Source organism: Schistocerca cancellata, chromosome 2 (assembly GCF_023864275.1).
Source record: "Schistocerca cancellata isolate TAMUIC-IGC-003103 chromosome 2, iqSchCanc2.1, whole genome shotgun sequence".
Lineage (NCBI taxonomy): Eukaryota > Metazoa > Arthropoda > Insecta > Orthoptera > Acrididae > Schistocerca > Schistocerca cancellata.
Window position 1 is genome coordinate 343,295,960 of NC_064627.1, and position 27,582 is coordinate 343,323,541.

The 27,582-nt window shown below is 43.9% G+C and overlaps 1 long non-coding RNA gene across 1 annotated transcript in view; it reads left to right on the forward strand.

Moving 5' to 3' along the window:
* The window catches only part of LOC126145572 (uncharacterized), a 179,347-nt gene that overhangs the window by 92,590 nt on the left and 59,175 nt on the right, over positions 1-27,582 (forward strand). The window contains exon 2 of the long non-coding RNA XR_007529765.1: positions 15,094-15,173. This is a non-coding gene — a long non-coding RNA (uncharacterized LOC126145572). The remainder of the gene's footprint in view (positions 1-15,093; positions 15,174-27,582) is intronic.

Sequence of the window (27,582 nt, forward strand, 5' to 3'; positions counted from 1 at the left end):
CCGACAGAATTACAATGTCATCGGCGAACCTCAAAGTTTTAATTTCTTCTCCATGGATTTTAATACCCACTCCGAACTTTTCTTTTGTTTCCATTACTGCTTGCTCAATATACAGATTGAATAACATCGGGGAGAGGCTACAACCCTGTCTCACTCCCTTCCCAACCACTGCTTCCCTTTCATGCCCCTCGACTCGTATAACTGCCATCTGGTTTCTGTACAAATTGTAAATAGCCATTAGCTCCCTGTATTTTATGCCTGCCATCTTCAGAATCTGAAAGAGAATATTCCAGTCAACATTGACAAAAGCTTTCTCCAAGTCTACAAATGTTAGAAACGTAGGTTTGCCTTTCCTTAATCTATATTCAAAGGTAAGTCGTAGGGGTCAGTATTGCCGCACGTGTTCAGCTTATGTATTTCATTACCGCTTCACATGGCCACAACGTCACCTGTCGATTTCAGTCTCGCGGTGGACAGTGCCCAAAACTTCTAGGGTCATTAATAAATACACTGCAAGGTTTCCTCCGTTCAGAAAGGAATAGTCCAAGTTTAAGTTTATTGCAGCCGACTATACATATTAAATGGAAACCTTCTTACAGTATACGATTTTTGAAATCGAGTTGTTAGCTAACCTTCCGTATAACCAGCTACGAATGTTCCAAACATGAGGGTGGAAATTGTAGAGAGGATTCCAATCCGATTCTATTCAGACGAAAAACTAATATTCGGAATGAATATTTAAGGCTCTACCAGGAATGCGTATGATGCTTGTGTTCGTAAACTGCTTATGTTTCGTAGCAGAAGCATGACCAGTCGCACAGGCGTTGATGGAGATGGCTGACTGTCAAAAGTAAAGCGTTTCTTTTTAATGCAATATGTCATACATTTCATGTATGGTGCAGCAGGATTTGGTGACTAGGAAGCCGAACGAATGTAAATGGGAAAGTTTTACAACAAATGGCATATCAGTGGAAGAAATTTATCGCTGTGGATAGAAAATTACTAGAAGCTGGATCGTTACAGATAGCTGGCCATGGTCCCCAGTAGAAAATTCTTCACACATTAAAATTTGATAATGTGGTATTGGTGAGCAAATATTTATCAATAAGCGCACGCCATTCACCCAAGGTCAAAAATGGCTCTGAGGACTATTCGACTTAACTTCTGAGGTCATCAGTCGCCTAGAACTTAGAACTAATTAAACCTAACTAACCTAAGGACATCGCACACATTCATGCCCGAGGCAGGATTCGAACCTGCGACCGTAGCGGTCGCTTGGTTCCAGACTGTAGCGCCTAGAACGGCACGGCCACTCCGGCCGGCTCACCCAGGTGCAGCGCACTTCGAAGGATACGTTGTTCAGAATACTGTTCGAGCAGTTGTCACCCCGCAATCATAATTGACATGATCAAGCATTAGGGACAAATGATTCTGTTACCAGAATTCGTTTCTGCCCTTGTGCAGCTTGTAATCTCTGTATTACACTTTGAATAGTTGGTATCGGCTTAATTTGTTTCTACAGGTATAAGTTAGTGATATTGACTGGTCAGCATGGATGAATGCGATCTGGATGACTCGTGTTCAATTCCTGGTATTGCCGGACGTTTTCCCTTGATAGAGGACTGGACCGGATTCACGCAGCCTTGTGATGGTAACTAAAGAACTATTTGATTGAGGTATAGCAGCTCCGAGGTCTGCAAAGCTCGCAGTGACCGGGAGAGCGGTTTGCTGACCATACGTCCCTCCATACGCATCCAAATGAACCCACTGGCTGAGGATGACAGGGCGGTTGGTCGGTCCCGATTAGCCAGTTTGAGGCCGGAACGGGGCATCTTAGTTGCGAGTTGTTAATGCATACAAAAATCTCAATATTCGTGACTCAACATTAATTCAAATGGCTCTGAGCACTATGGGACTTAACATCTGTGGTCTGTCCTAGAACTTAGAACTACTTAAATCTAACTAACCTAAGGACATCACATACATCCATGCCCGAGGCAGGATTCGAACCTGCGACCGTAGCGGCCACGCGGTTCCAGACTGAAGCGCCTAGAACCGCACGGCCACACCGGCCGGCTCAACATTAATTCCTTATGGCAATGTGAACACCTGAGCATCCTCTGTCGACTGTGTAATTTCGCCTCAAGGTTTAGGGCACTGTGTGTTATATGTAGTAGCACATCTCAGATAATATAGCGTGTTAGGCGACCACAATATTATTGCACTTGGAAGTAAGGGTGCTTCGCTTGGCTTATAGCGAGTTTTTATCGTGATATTTCACGAGGCCACTATGAAACACTTGATAGTATAAAATGTCTTGAAATCATAATGTGATGCGTTTTCCTTAGTCACTACTGTACTTGTTTAGTGTAACGTCACTAATTGTTTCTGCTAATTGCCACATGAGGCCAAATGCAATAATATCTTAGTCAGGTAGTACATCTGGAGGAATGAGTGTCATGTCACGGTTGTTTACGCAATTTGCCTGGTCTTCACCAGGGTCACGCCCGACAGTTCTGCGGCAGCTGAAGGAGAGAGTAAAATGAAAACGGACAGCGACGTGCTTCGAGTCGCAGTATCGCGGTGCTGAGGTCGTAATTTGCAGAAAGGGTTATCTTTACGACTGCCGTTAAGCATTTCACAGGCGATAAAACGCCTGCACATAACGTTTTCTTTCTGTTGTGGTTTCGGCGAAATGGCTAATTTACCAGTTTACTATAGGAACTCTCTTTTTTCTTAGGTGTTCCGTATCACCTCCCTGCTCAGGAATGGAGTCACAGCGCTAAGGGTCTGAAGCTGAAGCCGTAGTCGCTTCAAAAATCGTTAGCAAATTAGTGAAAACAATACCCACATCCTATTGGAAGAAATATATTTTAAGAAGTTGGTGCTCCACAGATCGTAAATATTTGAAAACGTCATGATTCACCGCCAAGAGCTTATAAAAATGTCCAGTAAACGTGTGCTCTAAAATGCGTACCTTAAAAGTTATGAGCACCTGTTACTTAGAAGAATTGTATTTCAAAGTAGCGAAGATGAACAAGTGATCATAGCTCTTAAGTTATGCATTTTAGAGGATATGTTTACCGGACTTTTTTCCTTTTTTTGGTCCATACTATCATTTTCCCAAATATGGAAAACTAAGAGCTTGCTGTAGAAGAGGTTTGTTTCACAGTATCGAAGATCAAGAATTCCTACAGTTCTTAAGGTTTGCGTTTTAGAGCTCATGTTTACTTGCTTTTTTGTTTCGAATAATCATTCCTGTCACAACCCCGAATATTGACGATCAATTTTGAACGCATACAAAAACTGGAGTTATCGTGTAGCGTGTTTTAACTGCGAGTGCTATATTTACTCTGCGTTATTGCTTTTAAAAAAAATCAACTTTATACGAACTCATTGGGCAATTCAGCTCCCAATACCATTTAAGAAATAGTCACTGCAAAATACATTTAGCGCCTTAGGTACTGAATCCTCTGGCTCTGTTCAAAAATGGCAACTTTGGTTCCTGTGCACATAACAAATCAATAACCTTGTCTTACCTCTAAAGCAGCAACGGTGGATCGCGATATGTTCTGGTCTCTAATGAAGATGAATAAAATATACTAGCTACAGGCTCTGTGGTGTGCAGTGCTGGGACGGATGGCCTTTTTAGTCTGGTCCCTTCAACCCCCACAAACCAACCTACCGTGTGCAGTGCTGGTCGTATTACTTTGAAATGTGCATGAAATTCTTTTGATTGATAGATGAAAATACCTAAGAAACGTTCAGTGTCTTTTGAAAAACATATGACTGGGGCAGGGAGGAGGTACTGATTTGTGCGAATTACTAACACTACCTTTTCAATAGTGAAATTGTATTCGAAGTTTCCAAAAGACCTGAGAATTGAAATGACATTACACAGAAAAATTACATCCTTTTTCAATAATTGAGTCACAAACAATGAGATTTATACACTAAGTACTATCTTAGCTCACTAAAAATGCATAAAGACAACTCATCAAATTACGTATAGCTGTGTTACCAAATCTTAAAACCATTACAAAAGGTAAATATCTAACTAGCCTTTAGATCAAATCTGTTAATTTACATTGCGGGGTTACTCAACAATAGATAATTATCAGCAAACTCGTCTACACTAACGTGCTGGCAAAACGAAAGTAATAAATATTTAACATCTTTGCCTTGCTAGCGAGAAGACTTTTGCTTCCACATTAAGGTTTCCAATAATGCACGCACTCTTAATTCCTGCATTATAATCTAACACCTGGTGGCTTCACAGACCACACCCCTGCCTACTTCATCCTATTTCGCTAACAGACAGCTACCCACTGCTGTGCGACAGTTGCTCTCTTACTCCAACGCTACAGCCTCAGACTAGAAGCAGTAACTTTGGCTCTGCGGTCGTGCTTTATAGAGCCCATCAGAGACATACATTGTTTATAAAGGCCTATAATGTTGCATGTCTCATGTCATCCATTATTAACATTGAACTGTATCTACTTCGACTATAGTCGTAGGCATTGTTCTCCTCCAAGTTCTCTGGAGACGTGCATGTAATAGGGTAGCCCTCGTGATCTCAAGCAATGTGAGGGTGAGGTAAATGTGATGAGGCTGGCCCGTGGAGCGCGGAGAGGTGGCTATTTGGGTAGCGGCCGGTGCCGCAGGACCCTTGGGAGTCTCGGCCGGAGGCTATCGATCAGAGCGGTGAGGGCAGTCTGTGGTGGCAGTCCGGTTACGCTGGAATCCTCCAGAAACACACAGTGAGCTCATGTGATGCGCCCCTGCTGCCTAAGCTGTCCCCACACCAGACGTGAACGCCATCTCAAATATGCATCTGGACGGACTTTCCAATGTAGTTGGTGATCACTCAAAAATCATCTCGCAAGTGACCCGTGACCGGTGCGCACTCCATCGACAGTTATGGGCTACACACAGATTTTGCTTCCGAAAATAGACGTGAAAGAAATACCGGCATTAACACTATTAATTATTGCCTAAGATGGCCAGAGATGAGTTACTGCATTTATAACTATGCTCCACAAGCCACGTGACGCTGTGTGGCAGCGGGTGCTTCACGTACTTCCTGCTTTTGCTGTTCCAGTTACGTACGGTGCCCGGTAAGGACGACTGGTGGGAAGTCTCCGTGTGAGAACGAATACACTTTTACATTCACGGTCTTTTCGCGAGATAAAAGTAGGAGGATGCAATATTTTGATTGGTTCTTGTAACGACGTACACTCGGTTAACAGTTAACTATATCGTGACGAACAACGCCTCTCCTGTAGCGCCTGCCACCGGAAATGGATGCCTCAGAGACATTTTCGCGATTAGTAAACGAACCCGCGGCGAAACGCGACTCTCCTCTTTGGATCTTCTCTACTTCTTTTATCATTCCTCTCTGATAAGGGCGACAGAGAGGAGACATGCTCAAATATAGGTCGAAGTTGCATTCTGTAAGCCAGCTCCTTCTTCGGATTACTGACGGGTCACGCCGCGAGGGATTAGCCGAGCGGTCTAAGGCGCTGCAGTCATGGACTGTGCGGCTGGTCCCGGCGGAGGTTCGAGTCCTCCCTCGAGCATGGGTGTATGTCTTTGTCCGTAGGATAATGTAGGTTAAGTAGTGCGTAAGCTTAGGGACTGATGACCTTAGAAGTTAAGTCCCATAAGATTTCACACACGTTTGAACATTTTTTTTTTTTTTTAAACTGACGGTTCCCAATTACTCTCAGTTTAGCATATGACTTTCTTACGATTGCTTTTGTGTCGTCGCTCCAATTTGTCTCTCTGTATTCTTGGATGCTACTATTTCCCCGTGACTGTTCAGTATTAGTGTAATCAGACAATAACGCACATTTATACGCAACACGTTACATTTGCTTGTGGTGTGGATGAATTGCGAATCCTTGGAACATAGCGTCTTTCTGCATTTCGCTTTAGTTTTCCAGTGTTGCAACTTATCTATAAACAAGAACATCATCCGCGAACTACCTCATGAAGCTTCCTACTTTATCCACTGGTCATTTACATACGGATTCACCGACGGTTAACATGCTGAATTTTATCTCCTCGTACAAGATATATCTTTGACAGCACATCTGAAAAAACATTTAGTTCATTCCTGAAGAGTTAAAATGGTACGAAAGTTCAGGAAACGAACATAGACTTGTAACTGACGACAGCGGTAAGTAGGAATTTGCGATGCTAATCGTCGGCTTTGACCACTAATCTATCTGTAGTGATTGCTGCGCCACGTTTTGAATTGTACTTTTTTACTGTCATATTGGTTGTTATATTTTCTTTAGTTTCTAGAGGTATTACTCTTCTAATATCAGCTGTGTATTTTTAATTCGTACTGCGTGTCGAGGTATCCGCTACGTCTGTAGATCATTTCTTTACGGTACACAATGCGTATTCTTTCCGATAAATAGTTGTTATGGTATAAAAACGTTTTCGATTGACTACTAATGCATACATACTAACTGCGTATCGCATTCTTCACTTTAGCTATACAGCTAAAGTGTATTTTCCAGCCGGCCGCGGTGGTCTCGCGGTTCTAGGCGCGCAGTCCGGAACCGCGCGACTGCTACGGTCGCAGGTTCGAATCCTGCCTCGGGCATGGATGTGTGTGATGTCCTTAGGTTAGTTAGGTTTAAGTAGTTCTAAGTTCTAGGGGACTGATGACCACAGCTGTTAAGTCCCATAGTACTCAGATCCATTTGAACCATTTGTATTTTCCAATACTAGCGTCGATTTCTTTGCAATGAATATATTTTTTAGTTCGTACTGTGCATCATGGTATCCACTAAAGCTACAAAACTGTGTTTACGATACTCGATTCGGTTTCTCTCCGACAAACCCTCTTACGATATACTAGTACAAAGAACATATATTTGCATATAGCAAATATGCAGCTAAAACATATTTTCCAATAGTTCCCAATATAATTTCGTATGCTGTGTACTGTGACGCCCATTAGAGTTGTAGAATGTGGTTTAAATGTACACAAATCCATTTCTTACCAAATACATTTCTTTCTATTTCTTTCTCTCTTTGCATGTGATGTTAATAACTGTAATCCGAACCATTTTTTCCCGTTATTGTACATTCCTGTAATCAAAGCTGTCCTTGTTGTTTATGTTTCAAAATATCGTCAACGATATGACGTTACAGTCACCATGTTGTTTATCTCCTTTATAGTATGTTCACTACATCACTGGTCAAAGCTGACTGTGTCTTAGTTTTCTCTGATCCCAGTAACCAAAGCTCCACATTCTAACTATTCGGGACTGATCGACCGGCGTGTCATCTCCTACCGATTCCGTCATTGGATGCTGTGTGGAGGGGCGTAGGGAGAGCACACCACATTCCCCACCGTTTGTCTTGAGCCTGGGCCGCTACTTCTCACTCAAGTAGCTCTTCAGTTGGCATCAGGATGTTGAGTGCTCTCCATCCCAGCCGTCCCTGCATGGCAGCACCGCCAGTCGAACTGGCGTCGTACCATAGCAGCCAGGCACGCTAACCACTGTCGAACAATGGTGTAAACGCCCAGAAGATGACCCCTACGTCGGGTTGATACCGGTTGACGGTATACTAATAATAAATGCGATTAAGACTGTTTGTGAATAATTGAATACGCTAACCGCTGACCTACGGGGACAGATCTTTATCCCACCAAATATGCTATTTAAGTGCTAAAATGGGAATGGTGATGGTTTTGTGAGGTGCATATGACGGGCTGGGGGAAGCATACGAAGCAACTGTTTCCCGAATTATCGGATGGTTATCAAGTGCGTTGAAAGGGAGGAAACGAAGGCAACCGTTCCTCAGATTCTGAGTTCATTAGAAAGGACGGCGTTGGGGAAAATTGGCCCTATCCTATTTGAGGAAGTACTTCGACATTAGCCGGAAACATTAAATGAGGAAGGTGGATCCCCGTTCCTCTCGAACGTTTGTCCCTTGTATTAAGCAGGGCGCCATCCCTTCCCGTTCCGATGTTGAAAATGGGTACAAGGACGTTTTAAGTGCTTTCCATACGAAGAAATACAGCGGAACGCTAAGTCTTTTCAGTTTAGTTGACCGCCAATACATTCACCACATACTTTGGAGAAGCATGACATATCAGTTCACTTGGCCAGTAATAGATTCACCACATAAAGGGATGTTGACGGTCATTCGAGCGAGCCGCTCTCCAGTCTGAAAGCGAACTCGTGTCCTCAGATCGATATGCGCAGCCTCAGGTGGGCCGAGGAGAGGCAAGCAGTAAGCTATCTTGAAATGGCAGGCCGTGAAAGTGAAGGAGCCGCTGGATGGTAACGTGCAGAAGTGAAACCCCTGCAACGCGTCCGCGGAAGTGCTGCGTATTACACAGCTCCGTACCACACAAGAAAGTCGTTTTCTCGCGTTGCAATGTGCTGTGTACACCTATGCAAATACACGCCTTTGACAAAATTTTGGATAAGCTGCTGGAAATATCCTTACAGTCGATCAGAGCACAGTGAAGTGAGTTCAAGACATTTCTGTGTGACTGAATGCTTTTGGGTGGCTAAGCGAGGTGTGCATATTGAAACACATCAATTTGGAAGCCTTACGTATGCTCGCTACCTGAGTTCTACAGTATTTCACTTCTGATGTGGTTGCTGAGATAGAGAAAGGGCTTGATTTATGCCAATGCACCCGCATTGCACTGATTGTGTAGACTATTCGGAGATTTACGGGGCTTCCGCAACTTTTGAAACACTCATCCCATTAATTTGACACTGCATCTGTCCTCTCCTCGCGTAGTGCCATAGTTCTAGATGTTTTTGAGGTAGTGTTCTGCTTAAAGTTTCTGTTTTGCACAAGGTGAAATTCCAGGTAATAATATTCTACATAGGGAACTGAAAAAACATTTGTTTCCTGCGATGCATGTTCTTGAAGGGAAAAAAAAGAGGCAGTGTAGATGACTGGGTTGCAAGAAATTCTCAACGTGCACATTTTGTAATATATTTTAACCAATCGACCCATTCTGCTCCAACGACCAAAGGTATTTTAACTGGCCTTTGGCTACACAACATTTGCCAGTACCTCAGTTCGCAGGTGGTGCATCTGTTAATTAAAAAAAAAATTAAAGAAAAACAGTGTGAGGACATACTGAGAATGTAAGAGCTGGTAACAGATCTTAAGAAAAGCATCACTGTAAGTCTCAACGTATGTTTTTTTCTTTAGATTATAAGTATTAGTAAATGTCTAAACGAACACTGATTATCCAATCACAGTTGTAGGTTGCTTGTCTGACAGCTTCTAAGGACTGGTTGATTGATTTGGGGGAGGGGACCAAACAGCGAGGTCATCGGTCCCATCGGATTAGGGCCGTGCCGTTTCAGAGGGACCATTTCGGCTTTTGCCTGAAGCCATTTAGGAAAATTACAGAAAACATAAATCAGGATGGCTAGACGCGGGTATGAACCGTCGTTCTCCGGAATGCGAGCCCAGTGTGCTAACCATTGCGCCACCTCGCTCGGTGCTCTTAAGTACGACAGTATTTCATGTAATAATTGACCGAATTTAGAAACGTAAAGTGTTGTCATAAGCTACTAATTAACAAGTGGAATCTTATCTTAATTGATGCAGTAAGTCATGTATTAAAGTTAGCAACTTTGTATATGTCTGGAGACAGCACAACTCACGACGGGCAAATCGTCCAGAATATCTTAATCCAGTGTTTGAGAATGAGAGCACTTAGCGACTTCCAGGAAACTTAACACATAATTTCAAAGCTCTCGCTAGCACTATTACACTACCACCACACTACACCGCAAAAAAAAAAAGAAAATGTTCATCAATTACTACATTTTCTCCGTTTTTGCAGTAAAACTTCTCGATAGAAATGACGTTTTAATTCTACAGTGTGTGTTCACATATACCACTGAATGTATCTGAAGCATTTTATCAGAGTAGGACACATATTTCAGGAGATCTGACGTCACAAACATTAAGATGCGTGAAAAAATAGATTTTCTTAGAACGGGACGCAAATTATCGAACTGTTTTACACTTGGAAGTTCGGTTCTAGGGGGCGAGAACGGTGCACGTACAGATTTATTTGTTCTCAGATAAAATGTCTACCTAATGTTTTGGTTATAAAATAATGAAGAGTGAAAAGTCCAGAAATACAGCACTACTGCCCGACGAACAGCCCGTTAGGTCCTACTGAAGCTTTGAACGACGCCCAGTTATACAGGGTGTAAAAAATGCCCTATCGGACCTTGAAGACAGATTCCTTACTCCAAAACAGCAAAAAATGTCCAGTAAACCTGGACTCTTGAGACGATATCTTAAGTACACGTACATGGACGACGATATATAGAAGTCTGGCTCTGGTTGCGTTTCGCGCACGGATAGCCGATGCGGTTAAGGCGACCGGCTGGCACAGGTTTTCACTGTCGTCATTCGAATATGCAGCCAATGCTGGTTTATATTCGCAACTGCGAATACATTTCCTGCATATCTTACGAGCTATGAACACTCGTTCAATAGAAGAGACGTGAATCACAGTAGCGAAGATGAGCAAGTGGTCATAGGTCTTTAAAGTATGCACTTTAGAGGCCATGTTTACTCGACGTTTTTTTTTCTTGTTTTTGTCCATACTATCTCCTCCAAAAACATGGAAAGCAAAGAACTTGCAATAGAAGATATGTTTTTCGTAGTATCGAAGAGCAATAAGTGCTCTTAACTCTTAAGGAACACATTTTAGAACTGACGTTTACTAAACATTTCTTCTTGTTTTGGTGTAAGGAAACTGTCCTTAAAGTCTGTAGCGGGAATTTAGTTACATCGTGTACTTGTAGGCTACAGTCTCTTATAAAGTCAATAATAATTCTGCGAGTTAACCCTTTCGTGGTTGATGGGTCATATATGTCACACTAACTTTAAGCGCCAGTTCGAGTGCCGGGATATATGTTACCCAGCTCTGCACGGTGCTGCCATCTAGGGACAACTGTACTGAACCTGAGAAAAAATCGGGACTGCACTGCAAAGGCAGGAGTGCTAGTTCTGCAAGGTTCGCAGAAGAGCTTCTGTAAAGTTTGGAAGGTAGGAGACGAGATACTGGCAGAAGTAACGCTGTGGGGATGGGGCGTGAGTCGTGCTGGGGTAGCTCAGTTGGCGTCCACCGCTCGTGGTCTCGCGGTAGCGTTCTCGCTTCCCGAGCACGGGGTCCCGTGTTCGATTCCCGGCGGGGTCAGGGATTTTGCCGGCACGGTAGCTCAGCGTGTTCGGTCAGAGGGTTAGTTACCCTCTGTAATAAAAAAACTGAGTGAACGGATCAACAAACTACCTGAACGGATGTCATGAGACGTCCGCGCCGAACATATACAACGAACAAAATAGAGCAAAGTGAGAAAAAAAAAAAAAAGTTGGTAGAGCACTTGCCCCCGAAAGGCAAAGGTCCCGAGTTCGAGTCTCGGTCCGGCACACGGTTTTAATCTGCCAGGAAGTTTCATATCAGCGTACACTCCGCTGCAGAGTGAAAATCTCATTCTGAGAACAAAAGTTGTTTGCGCTGCTTGTGTTGTATCACTTTGTGCCACACCATGTTTTTCCAAGTTTCATGGAATGTAAAGTTTTGTAAGCATTGGTCATGTATCATGAAAACTGAAATGTAATGAATATTTTTTACACTGGCTCGACACAAATAAAAAGATTACATGCATGTATAATTTGTAGTTATTTTATTCTCCACAAAATCCAGTTTATGGCTAAAAAAAATAAAATTACGAAATCAGTCAGTCAGCAGAAAAGATATCTCGCGTTAGTTCATGGGACATATGTGTCCCACTTCCTGTTGTGAAAAAATGGAGAACTTAAAAAATATTTTGGTGGTGAAAATATAATAATGGGACTGAAAAGAAAACGTTTTCACCATAATATTTTAAAAATCTGTAAAAATGAATTTTATCCATGAAAGAGTTAAACATGTGATACGAGAACAGTGATGCCTCTAATAACAAGCGATGGGGAACCTTGTGTCAGACAGATAGAGATAGCAGCGGTAGTACCTGCGCAGCAAACAATTCCGCAAGCGGCGGCCGCGACTGCAGAAGTCGAAGCAAACAATTCACAAGGCGATGGCTGTTGACTCGATACTGGGAACAAATACCCGATCTGGTGGCTGTATCGGCTGATACTGTAAAAACCTCTGATTCTCAAATACAAAATGTCTGACTTTCTAGGCTGACACTTTGAACTGGAACTCTGTGTGTGCTGTTGTTTAAGAATATTTTGGATGCGTTCTTGGTACTGATGTGAGCTCATGTTACTTCCAGTCCTGCTCTTCGTCTCTTACCACGTTTTCCGCTAACAGCGTATCGTCGACGCTGGTTTCCCCGCGTTACGCCGTTCGTAACAGTGGCCTGCCTACTTTGTTTCAAGCTAGAACACAAAAACGTCTATCTTACTAATCACGATAACGCAGGTTGTAAACTCCTTACAAACAAGGATGAATCTCAAGCGGTTCATAGAGATACTTCCTCCAGACGTTAGTCACATTCACTTAAAGTTGTCAGTGGCAGCAGATTGGACAAAAACTTTGTTACCCTTAGTAGATGGTAGTATGATGTAAGGCCACATGTGACCATGATAATGACCTAAGTTCGGCGTTGAAGAGGTGCATGAGTTTCCTCGGGTATGTCATACTGATCTGAAGTAACTCATCAGTTAGTAGATTCTGTAGAAATACCGAATTCCGTGGATTTTGATTATTGTTTCACTTAATGTTCCAAATAGTCCCATAAATGGAGAATGGGTCATTCAGCAAATCAGTCGACATGTGATAAGATGCCTGAGTGTTCGTCTAAGCAGTAGCGGGTGCATATAGCCCTGTAAACTAAGAATCTTGGAAGTCGGGAGTGTCCACAGGAGACTCATCACGAAGATACAGAAGGCAATACTTCCTGAGTGAGAATGCCATTAACATCTTAGTTCATGTCTACGGTAACCTGAATGAATGAGCCCAAGTACTGGTAGGGGAAACATCTCCAAAATATCATAGAACCATGAAGCTGGGTTCCTGATAGTGCAGTGGTCATTATAAAAGAAATCTTTAATCATACAAGATTAGCGAGTGTGTTGCTCGTTCTGTTCTCTCAGTTCTTAGTATAGCTGATCGCTGAGTTTGACCACTGTGCAGCATGAGAACAAGCTTAGCTGTGCAACAGGTTTATTTAATATTGGTGGGTAGCCTAACCACGGGAAAGCTGGATGATAATGTAAAGAATCTTGGAATTGGACTGAAAGATATTTATTTGCTCTAATGATGTACCATAAATCACAATTAAAATTAAAACTCAACTCAAAGTACAAAATGACGCATACATTGTGGGGAGGTTGCAAAAAGTGTTGAATGATCTTTGGAGAAAGTGCAACAAGATATGCTTCTTGGGCAACTTGCAAAATCAAAGTTAACGGCACGAGAAGGTGCCTCAAATTATGACCAAATTAAGCATTACAAGTCGCCTGGCAAATTAGGCAAGTAACGGGCTGCTCCGAATAATAATCACACTACCGCAATTGCGACACTTGCGGTTCCCCAAAATCAGTATATGATGCGCCCATCAGCACCAAATGGCGGGCACAGAGATGTGTGACCGAGAGATGAAATACCCCCATTGTGGGCGGGGATCAAATGACCACCAAACATAGATCTCCCTCCATGACTCTCTACTTTAAAAAAAAAAAAACTGTATGGAAGAGACAAATAATTGCTGTTGCCACTGTCACGGATGAGAATACCGCTTATTTCGTGAATAAACGGGGGAACACTGCACAAACTTGCCGCTCTTGGTGTACAAACGCACTTTCACAAATAAGAGGTCGGTACTGGGCTGGAGCAGTGACCTATCGATCCATCGATTTCTTCATTCCAAGCACGATGGTGAAGAGACTCAATTCGAATGGGTGCACTGTCCCCTCCTTTGCTGTCCGAACAGAATAGTCTAAAATATCAAGCTCAATTATTCTCTGGGAATGACAGCGGCAGCACGGCGCCTTCCGCCCAGGGCTAGACAAGGTGCGCCTCTGTTGACAAAAGCATGAAGCAATCCACAGCCTTACTTCCGTGAAAGCTGCCCAACTCTTCACGGACCTTCACTCTTCCTAACGACATTTACTGACCGCCCCCTGCCGTCAAAGAGAACCGAGAGACCACACTAGAAGGCACCTTCTCAGTGAGAAAGACGCTTAGCTTTTCTCGTAGCAAATGTGGGCAGTATGATCTAAATAAAATTACCATGGAATGGTAGCAAAAAGGAACCAGTGTCGCATAGCGATATATGACAGTAATGTCACGACCACCTATGGCCTGAAATACAGGCTCGATATAGTGTGATTCAGTCGCCCCACAGGGCCGTCAGTGCTCTAGACGCCTTGCATCATTTGATAAAACGAAAAATCGCGATAGGCCGTAACACACTGGGTAAGCCTCCAGTCAGCTCTGGCCCAGTTTCCATGTTTTGTGGCCCGCGAGACGTGCAGTTTTATGTGCCGATGTGAGGCGAGCTTTGCCGATGGAATGTGGGACGCGAATCGAATAACTCAGCGCTGCTGCAGTCTTCGCCAGGGGGGGGAGGGCTCCTCCTTTCAGACTTTCGAGGCGGCTGGGGTCCACGGACAGCTCTTCCCCCTGCCGCACTCTCCGCTACTGGCGGCTGTGCGCGAGCAGCGCACCCCCCGCTGCGCCGTTATGTTCCAGCGAAGAAAGGCTCCAGTCAACTGGAAGCGCTGCAGGAGCCGATACAGTCAGCTCGCTCACACGACTCGAATTCCATCACTTTGGCCCAGCCGTTCTCTGAATAGCGGAACAGCTTAATAGATTTTTCAAAGCAAACGCATTTCATCCTTATGCGATACTATCAGCACTGGAAGTCTTTCAAATGTAGGGCTCACTACATATTAAACTTTCATTTTAGTACCGTTGTGTCACTTTGCGTTTACCACATGTTTCCTCGCCCCCCAGTTGATCCGTTTCTGCAGTGTGTTCAGCGGACGCTGTAAAATGACAGTAGCGTTATCTGCTGATCAAATATTGTAAATAACCTGCTTCTCATTATTTTCTTTCAGGGTCTGAACGCCACTTGACCTGTACCTTCCCCCTTCAGATCGTCTTCCTCTCGGACTCTTTCGCCTTCCAGTTTACATTGGTACGTTGCTTTCTAGTAATTTTAAACACCTTTAGGATCTAGTTTAACGATAAAAGCACCATAAGCAGCCACAGTATGGTTGAATGTAAAATTTATTGATGATGTTCGATTAGTTTTGCGTCTAACAAGGACAGGAGAGACACCGCGACGCATGGTTTTCGACAAACTGGTCGGCAGACACTCTGAAGTTCACTACTGGGAGAGGCTTCCATTTTCGCAACAGCTGAGGTCGAAGGTCATTATGCAGAATCTGTCGAACGGGCGTAAACGTTAGAACACTAGAGAATAACAACTTTATATCAACCCCAAACATCTCTGAGAATTCAAAGAATTGATCATGCTGATACGTTACAATATACTTTAGGAGGGAATGCGTTGCTAGATTGGCGGTGGCCGGAATTGATATACAGACACTGCTCGGTTCACACTTAATCTTCGAGGCGATGCGTTTGAATCTCACCTCTTGCGTTCTTTTTATAAGAGAATGAAAGCTGTCATGAAATGGTGTATTGTTATTTTAAATAAAATGTTAATATGAATAAGAAGTATATAAAACAACTGATCAGTGTTCGTCCCTACGAAGTTGGACGACGTATGCCTAAAGCTCAGCGGAGCCCGAATTTTTCTCAAAAGTATCTCCTTTCATAGGGTATATGAATATGAAAAGCGTCTTGTAGAGTCTGTTAATACCCGTCTGTTAATCCTTCACAGCGCGTCAGATGGTATTTATCATAGAAGCAGAGGAGGCAGAGAAATCTTCCGCGCCAATCACACTACATGAAAGTCGCTTTCTTGCTCGCTTAATTTCCTACCCAATTCGCGATGGAAAGCAAAAATGATTTACATTTATAAAGATACTTCTTTTGGCGGTTAATTTCGATGTGTGTTTTATTTATTTATTTAACCTGATCAGATATTTTTATCATTATTGTTTAGGAAATGATAATGACTGCAATACGATAATTAGTAATAAAATGGTATTAATACAATTAAAAATATTTGAATGTATCTAATGACAGTGTGAATAACAGTACTGACTAAGAAGTAATAACGTTAGTACTAGCCCTACTACTACCTCTACTACTGATGCTGATAGTAATAATAATAATAATAATAATAATAATAATAATAATAATAATAATAAGCAGACACAAAAGGTATGTATAGCTGTACGAAACCGATCTTCCCTGAGATAGGGAGTTTTGAAGGAGAGAAATTTAAGTAGGCTTTTATCGGCTGTAAACATCATGTCCGTTAGCAAAGGTTTCCCTTCTCAGGTATATGTACACCCGATTGAAATCACTAATTCTTGTATTCTCTGTGCTTGCCTTATGCGCATAAATCGGAAGTTTTCTTACCTTCGAGTGTTGTTACGATTTCCTTCTGGTGCGAACTGGATCCTTGATTTTGCTTAGTGCCCTAAACTCTTTCATAGAAGTGTCCCCCTCCTAATATGCCAAACCTCTTCGCAAACCTCTTGCAAGTCCCATTCAGAAAATGGTATATATTTCCCCTGCAATTACCTTAATCCTAGCGTAAATTTCACCTTTTTTTTTGGTTTGATGCGGCCCGCCACGAATTCTTCATCTCAGAGTAGCACTTGCAACCTACGTCCTCAATTATTTGCTTGACGTATTCCAATCTCTGTCTTCCTCTACAGTTTTTGCCCTCTACAGCTCCCTCTAGTACCATGGAAGTCATTCCCTCATGTCTTAGCAGATGTCCTATCATCCTGTCCCTTCTCCTTATAAGTGTTTTCCACATATTCCTTTCCTCTCCGATTCTGCGTAGAACCGCCTCATTCCTTACCTTATCAGTCCACCTAATTTTCAACATTCGACTATAGCACCACATCTCAAATGCTTCGATTCTCTTCTGTTCCGGTTTTCCCACAGTCCATGTTTCACTACCATACAATGCTGTACTCAAGACGTACATCCTCAGAAATTTCTTCCTCAAATTAAGGCCGGTATTTGATATTAGTAGACTTCTCTTGGCCAGAAATGCCTTTTTTGCCATAGCGAGTCTGCTTTTGATGTCCTCCTTGCTCCGTCCGTCATTGGTTATTTTACTGCCTAGGTAGCAGAATTCCTTAACTTCATTGACTTCGTGACGATCAATCCTGATGTTAAGTTTCTCGCTGTTCTCATTTCTACTACTTCTCATTACCTTCGTCTTTCTCCGATAAAGTTGTAATGCATGAAGAAATATAAAAGAGCAGTAAGTACATGTTTGTCGTGCGTCAAATTGAATTATGAAACACGATAAGAACAAATACATTTCGGCTTATTCTTTCCCTGCCTTACGCAGAGAGAACTGGAAAGTTTCTTCCTCTACTTCCCTGTCCTACGTATCGTCCTCCGTCAACTGTTTTCCCTCTGGTCCCCTCGAATGCAGTAAGACCACCTCTTTTTAGGACTTCCTCTTTCTGTGAAGCCTTACATTCTCCATATCCATCGCCCTGCTTGCAACATGGCTTTGGTCTCTTCTCATGATCATAACACTGGGATGGGTCTTCTCTCCTGCACTTCCTTGGGCACTTCAATAACCTTTATGGTTGCTCTGATTTTTTTCTCTTGGAATTCGGTCCATCCTGTTGATTCTACGCATCCAGCACAATATAATTTCACCCTATATACAGCGTATTACACTGGTTATAAGTTATTGCCCATATCTCTGCTGCATACAGTGATTCTGGCCTTACGATTGCCGTGTGTGTTTTACTCTTGACTTTGGCATTCATGTTCTTGTCATAGAGGATTCCAGATTTCTTTCCAATTAATTCAGACTGCACTGAGTGATTTATCTCAGTATCCAGGCAGCCATTACTTGCCACAGCTGACCCGAGGTACAAGAATCGCTCTACCCTGCTGCGCGGAGTGGCCGCACGGTTAGAGGCACCATGTCACGGATTGCGCGGCCACTCCCGCCGAAGGTTCGAGTCCTCCCTCGGGCATGTATGTTTGTGTGTGTGTGTGTGTGTGTGTGTGTGTGTGTGTGTGTGTGTTTTCCTTAGCATAAGTTAGTTTAAGCTAGTTTAATTAGTGTGCAAGTCTAGGGACTGATGACCTCAAGTAGTTTGGTCCCTTAGGAGTTCACACACACGCACAATTACACGATTACCGCTCCACCCTTTCCTTGGTTCTCCCATTCATTATGACTGCGTCACCTTCCTCGTTTATCAGCCACGAATACTCCGTTTCCTTCTGTTGCTTTTAAGACCTCTGTCCCGCATTGCACACCTCCATTCTTCCAGTTTGCACTCCACACCCAGTCTGCTGGTGCTGCACACAATGTCGACTGGAAAAGACATGCTCCAAGAGGCTTCATCTTGAATTTCTCTGACAGGATGACCACAGAAAGATTTATGGGCTGATGCAAACTTGATTCCATTCTGCCACGCCTACACTGCCTCTTACCCTTGTTCTTATATTTTCGTACATATCTTGTACAAGGTTTATATATTTCTGTGGTATTAGCACAACTTTTCTGTCTGTCCATTCATGTGAAATTCTCGCCTTTTTTTGTAGACCTGCCTCATCAAGTCCCACAGTAAGTCAACTCCTACTTGACAGAGACACTTCCAAGCTTATGGAGATTTAATCTGACCAAGCTGTCTTCCATGTTTTGCTTACCTTAGTGCTGATACTTCCTTCAGTGATATAGCCGATGCCATATTCCAGCTGGGGTCTCCGTATTCCGAGCTGATTCTCGGGTTTTCTTCATTCAGAAGTTTCTCAAAGGTTTTTTTTTTTTTTTTTTTTTTTTTTTTTTTTTTTTTTGCCATGAAGCTTCCTGATAGATTAAAACTGTGTGCCCGATCGATACTCGAACTCCGGAGCTTTGCATTTCTCCAGCAGGAGCTCTACACAGTGAGATGCTCAAGCACGAGTCGCGACCTGTCCTCACAGCTTGACTGTCGCCAGTACTCCGTCTGTTGCTTTCCAGATGTCACAGAAGCTCTCGTGTGAAACCCCCAAAACTCCTGGAAGAATACTGAGGAGACAGGGCTTAGCCAGTCTGGGGGATGTTTCCCCACTGAAATTTTCACTCTGCTGTGGAGTGTGCGCTCATAAGAAACCTTCTGGAAACGTTCTGGAAACACATGACATGTATTCGCAGTTGCGAATATATACCCATCAGCTGTGTAATGGAGTGACAACGAAAATTTTTGCCGGACTGTGACTCGAACCCGGATTTCCGGCTTATCACGAGTGGTCGCCATACTATTTGTCTATTTGAGAACGACTCACAGAAAGATACATTGTTCCATATGTCGTCAACCAAGAGTCTACAATCTTTACATTTCATGTGTTTCATAAGGGCTGTAGGCGCCTCAGTGCCTGTTCTTTCCAAATGTCACAGAAGTTCACCTGCGAAACCTCCAAGACTAGCACTTCTGGAAGAAAGGATATTGAGGAGACGTGCCTTAGTCGCAGTACGGGGAACTTTGTGTCTTAATTCGGCATAACACAGGCATTGCAGAATCGTATTCTGGAAACATCCCCCAGTCCGTGACAAAGCCATGTCTCCGCTACTCTTGCAAGGCTTGCAGAAGAGCATCTGTGAAGTTCAGAAAGTAGGCGACGAGTTACTGGTGGAAGTAAGGCTGTGAGGACGGATTGTGAGTTGCGCTTTGGTAACTCAGTCGGTAGAGCACTTGCCCGCGAAAGGCAAATGCCCGAGTTCGAGTCTCGGTCCGACATACAGTTTAATCTGCCAGGAAGTTTCATATCGGTGCACACTCCGCTGCAGAGTGAAAATTTCATTCTACTTTTACCAATGTTCTTTAATCGTACTATTTTCGAGTGTGGATGAAGTTTCATTCTTTACTCGGCTGCCTTGTCTCTGGCCGTAGTGACTATTAAATGTTTGTTGCTCCCTTTTTTTATCTATAGTTTCTTATAGACTTCTTTCCACGCTGTCACCTCCGCTTTTCCCTAAGTTCTGGTTGGCCTCTAGTTTTCTGGATGCAGCTTTTGGCCACTGATGGGATGTGTTAGCTATTATACTAATGGACTGTTGGAGAGACACTTGCCTCTACTGGGCAGCCCTGCGCTCTGGATGCAAGCGGTATTAAGCGTTGCGGTCGCACTGCCATTGCCAGAGAGGTCGCTGAGCCTCGCTCCCCGGTTCCGCAGCGGGGCTGAAATTGCGTTTTGGGTGCGTGAGCGGCGACTGCAAATGCCGCACCAGCGGGCCAGTTGCTGGGGATTAGCGGCGGCTGCGTCCGCCCCGCCTACCGTACGTAAACAGCGCGCTCCGCTGCTGCCGACACTGTTCGTTACACTGCATCGAAGCTGACAGCTGCGTGGGGCTTTGTTGTGGTCAGCCACGGCTCAGATCCATTCACGGCTTCACGGTCCCGAGTAAGCGCAGTTCATCTTCGTTACAAAGGCTAAATACACTGCCCGGAGTCGATACAGAAAAGAAAGGGGATCCAGTATTGGAATCAGAATTTAAAAGAGCTTTGGAAGACTTAAGATCGAATAAGGCACAAGGGGTAGATAACATTTCATGAGAATTTCGGAAATCATTTGGGGAAATGGCAACAAAACGATTATTCACGTTGGTGTGTAGAATATGAGAGTCTGGCGATGTACCATCTGACTTTCGGAAAAATGTCATCCACAAAATCCTGAAGATTGCAAGAGACGGCAACGGGAAGTACCCTATAGGTTCCGATGAGTGGGTTTGTATCAAAATATGTGACGCAAATAGCTGTATCTTTGGATTCCATTGTCTTAGAAGCTTAAATTTTTTATACCGCCAAGGGACCACAGACTTTAGTATGCGACGTAAATGTCAACTTGATACGTCTACCGTTACTGCTAAAAAGGTGCTTGCAGATGGACAGACAGACGGAAAAAATGGGGAAATATTACATGATGAAACTACAAATTGAGAATTTTCAATTTGTTTTTCTTCACTTGTATTGTGTAACCTTGCTTCTTTCCAATATTATGATTCTTGGTCAACGGGTTTTGGTGAGTGACATTGCGAGAATCAGTACTTGTAACATAAATGGCAGTATCTTTAGATTGCATTGAAGCATTAGAAGCTTTATTTTTTTACCGCCAAGGGACGTTAGACCTTAATATGTGACACAAATTTCAACTTAATATATCTATCCCTTCTTGAGAAAAAATGTTTTTAACTGTCGGGTAGACAGGCGACAGACAATAAAGTGATCCTACAAGGGTCCAGTTTTTACAGACTGTGCTACGAAACACTAAAATAAATCCAGAACTAAAGATGCTCCTGAAAGTATACGTCTGGAGACCACACTGTATGGAAGTTTATCGTGGACTTCTGCCTCAGCAACTGCAGAAACTTGAAGCATTTGAAATACTATGCTCCCGACAAATGTTACAAATTAGTTGAACAGAAGAAGTACGAAATGAAAAATTAAGTACTCTGTACAAAATACGTGAAGAAACTGAAGGAAGGTAAGAAGGAAAATTAGGGTTTAACTTCCCGCCAACAAGGGCACATTAGGGAAAGGTGGGAATCTAAAGACCCATCTCGGTATTCACGTTGAGCAAGTTAGTGACGTCACGTGGAACTAAAGTCTGGCTGCTTGGACGGGTATCTGAACTGCCGTACTCCAAGATGCAAGTCCAGTGTAGCTTAATCATAGGGTCATCTCACTCGCTTTACGTGAGGAATGTATGGGTTACTGGGACATCTACGGTCACGAACAGTTAACTAGGAACTGGAGAGCTAGTATATGCAAAATGGGTTACAGAGACCGTGTCAATGATGTAGATATGAAAATTTTAGTACAAAATAGGAAAAGGTGGACAGCTTGAAATCGGCCAAGACTGATTACGTTAAAGGAGGATAGTTGCCATTGTAATTGCAAGACTTCAGACGACAGCACACTGATAACTCTGCACTAGAATGAAATGTAAATTCTTGGCAATAAATTGCGAAACGTGTCAAAGATGTTTATCGTCCAGCAACCAAGGAGGGAATTACATAAGACGGGAAGTTTTCTGTGGGACGGACAGGAAATACCATTGCTGTGTGGTACTTGGGCCATTGTCGCTCAGCAACTGTGGAATGCTTTTAGGCGGCGCTGCGGTGCGTCATTCGCCCAGGTGTGAAGCTGCCGTCATCCGCCCAGCACGCCCGGCGTTACCGACGTGTTAACGACACCAAACGCGTGTGCAGGAGGCGTTATTCCTCAAGGGACGCGGCAGTAACTGTTAACGGGAAACAATATTCGAATCTGAAAAAACGTGATTGAATTTCTATGCTGGGAATTTGTTACTTCAGAACAACGTCGGTGGCGCAGTGGCAACAGCTGGCTTCAAATTCCTGTCCGGCTCTCTTTCTTTTTCGGTGGCTTTCGTAAGTCACTTCAGGAATATGTCTTGGCGGTTCCATCATGGCCGCGAATGATCTGTTACATTCCGAGTGAGTTGTATATCTATAACGACCCCAGTGTTGACGGGTCCTTAGAGTGTGACTTTCCTTCCTTCACATCATTTCAGTACCTCACCTGTACTCGTACACTCAAGTAAAACCTCGCAAAGTTATGTAGCAGATATCGTTTCTTCTGCGCAAATGGCTTACCATATGTGTCACCAGTGAACAGATACCACATATTTACTACGCAGATGATACGTCTTCGAACACTTAGACTTGAATGCACGCTGTAGAAAGTAACAGGCTGTTCAAAAATGGTTCAAGTGGCTCTGAGCACTATGGGACTCAACTTCTGAGGTCATCAGTCCCCTAGAACTTAGAACTACTTAAACCTAACCAACCTAAGGACATCACGCACATCCATGCCCGAGGCAGAATTCGAACCTGCGACCGTAGCGGTCTCGCGGTTCCGGACTGTAGCGCCTAGAACCGCACGGCCACTCCGGCCGGCTTAACAGGCTGTAAATAAAATTAATACCTACTACGTCCCACTGAATTTCTTAGAGTGGTGTTCTTGTGGTTATGGAATAGCGCAAGATGTTTACCTGAAAGTATACAGTGCGATACCAAATCTTACGCTACTTTGCTGTAGCAGCTGCAACGATGGAATTGAAGGAATTTTACAAACCTGCGAGTTTGAAATAGAGAACCCTGGTCTGGGAAATACTAAATATGGACGAAAATTTCAAATTTACTGTTTCTCTACTGACGATGATACACGACTCAGTCACATTAAAGTGACTACCCGGGGTGTCTGACGTCAACTTTTGATAACCACTTACAGAGAGCAATTGGGAGCCCCAGCAGTGGACGGGTGACGCGGTGAACAGTGCAGTCGTTGTCCTTTTGCGGAAACGGATCGATTTATCTTGGTTTTGGGGCCAAGGGTGGAAGCATTTCCGAAAAATTGGAAATTTGTGGTTCAAATGGCTCTGAGCACTATGGGACTTAACATCTGCGGTCATGAGTTCCCTACAACTTAGAACTTCTTAAACGTAACTAACCTAAGGACATCACACACATCCATCACCCGAGGCAGGATTCGAACCTGCTACCGTAACAGCCACGTGGTTCCGGGCTGAAGCGCCTAGAATCGCTTGGCCACAGCGGCCGGCTGGAAATTTGTGGTTAGTTTTATTGGACCAAATTGCTGAGGTCATCGGTCCCTACTTAATCTAAGTTAAACTAACTTACGCTGAGGACAACACACACACACACACACACACACCCATGCCCAACGGAGGACTCGAACCTCCGACGGGGGAAGCCGCACGAACCGTGGCAAGGCGCCTTAGACCAAGATTTTTCGAAACGAATAAGTTTTTGAACTGTTCACATACCGCTGTGGTTAAGGTATACGGTGCATGCTAAAAATTTGCTATGTAATACTGGCCCAGAGGCAGCTGTGGTACACCACGAGCCGTAGATGACAGGGTTGAACGACGGCTGCGAAGATGTGCACGGGCGAATAGACGTGCAACTGTTGAGCAATTGGGGGCTCAGATGAACCAAGGGGCTACCAACAGTGTGTCTTCAACAACCGTTCAGCGAACGTCGATGCGTATGGGATTCTGCACTAGGCGCCTGGTTCAAGCAACCATGCTGACTGCTATTCATCAGCGACGAAGGCTGGAATTTGCACGTCTGTACTGCATCTGGACGTCCACTGAGTGGCAACAGGTGACCTTTTCACAGTAATCAGGTTTTTTGCTTCATGTGATAGATGGTTGTTTGGGTGTGCTGCATGAAACGCTTGATAGCAAATAACCTGAATGTGATGTGGTTTGGGGAATGTTTTCGTGGCATTCCCCGACTGATCTAGTCATTCTGGAAGGCACAAGGATCAACGCAACTGTGCATCTGTCGTTGGGACCACGTCCACCCCTACGTGCGGTTTTGTTTTTTCCTGGGCACGATGACGCCGCAAAGTGTCTCAATGCTCGCCTCGTACGCTCATGGTTGAAGAGCACCAGGATGAGTTTACGACATTCCCTTGGCCACCACATTCCCCGGATTTAAACCCAATCGAAAATCTTTGGGATCACCACGATGAGGCTGTTCGCGCCATGGGTCCTCAATCAAGTTCAAATGGCTCTGAGCACTATGGGCTTAACATCTGAGGTCATCAGTCCCCTAGACTTAGAACTTCTTAAACCTAACTAACCTATGGACATCAACCCATCTATGCGCGAGGCAGGATTCGAACCTGCAACCGTGCAGTGCGGTGCCAGACTGAAGCTCCTAGAACCGCTCGGCCACAGAGGCCGGCCCTCAACCAAGATACATAGCGCAACTAGTTACGGCACTGGAGTCGTAATGGATCCACGTCCCTGTCGGTACCTTCCAGAACCTCACAGACTCTCCTCATGCACTTCCACACCGTAGAAAGTCGTTATTCTGGTTTCTGACAAGTGTCACATTAATGTGGCTGGAACGTGTATAATTTCAAGTATACATGCATTCGCAATAATTTTATTTATCTTCACATTTTGCCTAGGATCCTAGATCTACAACACTCATTCAGAGTTCAAAATATTCTGAGTTCTATTCCTCTTCAAAGTTCTTCAGTGCTCATTGTTTATATCGCTCTACTGGGATTCCGATGGTATTGTAATATATTGAGTATTCCTTGCTACTGTAGTGTTATCTTCAAGCTGTGAGAAAGGACAGGCGCTCCAAGGAGCGGAAGCAGAGACGATGCTGAGGGCAGACGAAACTAGGAGAGATATTGTTACATGAAGTAAACCGTAAGGGGAGAGCCTTGCGAAAATGTAGAAGCCCCCAGACGCGGTGCCAGGGTGTTAGTTACTCTTCAAGGAATTAACATGTAACTTCATATGTCGTCTAGATGCTGTAGTAGGTTGCCACCGTAGAACTTTGTAACCAACAGGCAAGTACTAGTGTACAAGGCCAGCTTGATACCACCCCTGAGAACAGCAACGTCAGTAGGCTCACAAGGGTTAGAAAGAGAGCGGAAACGCCAAAAACTGTTGACCCAGCAGTCTCTACTCCGGGGAGCCCGAGGGGCGGGGCTAAATGACGTATAACAATAATGGTGCAAGCCCTATTTCGCAGAGCAGCTACGTTTAGCTTTCAGCTGAACAATGTTGATACCAAATACGGACTTAGTGCAACTGCACTAACATCCCCGCTTTAGGAGCAGTAGAGGGAACCTAACTAAACCGTGATTGGCAGGCGCCTGTAAGAGACTTGCGGGATTGGCTGGGTGGCTTTAAGTGGGAAAAACAGTGTGCCCACGCGACTCTTTAAAACCCCCAGATTCCGCATTTTGGCGCAGTCAGACGATCTGGGCGCCGAATCCGCGTCCGTCGACTCCAGCCTTGGTCCAGCTCCGCGTAAGTCTGCTTTCTCACTTGGAGTGCCTCAGTGAACAATATCACATTCAGTATGTTTTGTTTCGCAACTAAGTTGTTGCCTTAAGATGCTGCTAGTGTTTGCTACTGTGGTCAGCATCCACTCCTGGGACTTCTGCACTGGCTTCTGTTGTAACAGTATTATTCATGCTTTTTCTAACCCTAGAACTAGCCTCCAGTGTATTAGTTACTCCTGTCTGGAATAAACAACATTTTAAAACCCTGTTTGTCCAACAGTCTCCACAACGTGTTCCCTACCAAGTCTCACCACCTGCATTTCTAGTAAATGCCTGTACGTGTGTTGGCTCAGCTCGCGCAGACTGACCAGTAAGCCCTTTTCTCCCTTTCCCTCCTATGTCAGGACACGACAGTATCCCTGGATGCCTATAGATTGATGCAATACTGGTATTTTTTAAATACACGTAGTAAGAATTCCTACCAGGAAATCAGTTTTTATCTGACACGTAGTTTCAAATCAGCGTATACTGGTAATTTTCAGTAGCCACTGTATGCTAGAAAAAGAAAGCTCCAGGCAAACCAAATGCTGATAACTCACACTGCACTGCTACTCCTTGTAGGTCCACACGATGTTCTACTGTCACGTGAGAATTCTCACTGCCCAGGTACAACTGTGGCGGTTAACTGAAGCATTCAACTGAAAAGTGGTCCCAGCACTACAAACGGTCTATGAGCAGCTTGCTTGATACCACTCACAAAACTCAACTCTCCGGTCATTATCCTCCTCACTCCGAGGGTGAAGTTATCTAGGAATAAAACTTTTCCATTGGACACGTTTCAAAATGGGAGGGACGCTTGCTTTTGGAACTCCTTTCTTACGAACCACTTGCTGCACAAACTCTCCAGGAGATTTCTGAAACTTTTCGAAGACTTCTCTTTCACTTGTGGGGGCGGTAGATGATCGTGGTCTTTCGGAATGCTTCTTGTGGACATTCTCGACGGTTCCTTCTCCCTCAGACTTACTTCACAGACGACTAATTGTAAGCCGCCTAGGTGCATGTCGTTGAAACTTCATTCTGAACTGTCTCTTCACCTCACTTATATTCTGAGTCTTGCAGTAGCAGTTCAGAACGAACTGCAGGTTCAGCTTGGCTTCAGCCAGTTTTGAAGCCGTCACACATCACAAAGGAAGAAAAAGTATTGCAGTTATGAGCTGTAAAAGAGTGTAAACATCTTTTTGGGACACCCGGTATATGAAACACCAAGTTTTAAACAATCTGTTCTTAATGTGCGAAAAAATTAATCATCTTTTAGGGGGGGGGCGGGGGGGGGGGGGGGGGGAAATCACGTCGATTTTTTTGGTACAATACCAAAAATTTACGTCTACTGCGAGTCATTACCAAATTATCCAGGCTTAATTATAACATACTGCTAGAAATACAGCCGTCTGCTTCTCGATGAACCTCTGCTCGGCTAGCTTGACAAATTTTATATATAGGACCAGATTATAACCAGATTCGCCCTCAATCCAAATCTCGCATCAAGCGACTTTCACTTGTTTTTAAGGAAGAAGAATAAGGTACGCTGAAAGACTACTGCAGACTACACTTAGCTCCAGAGGTGACTATAATGTATGTGAGAGA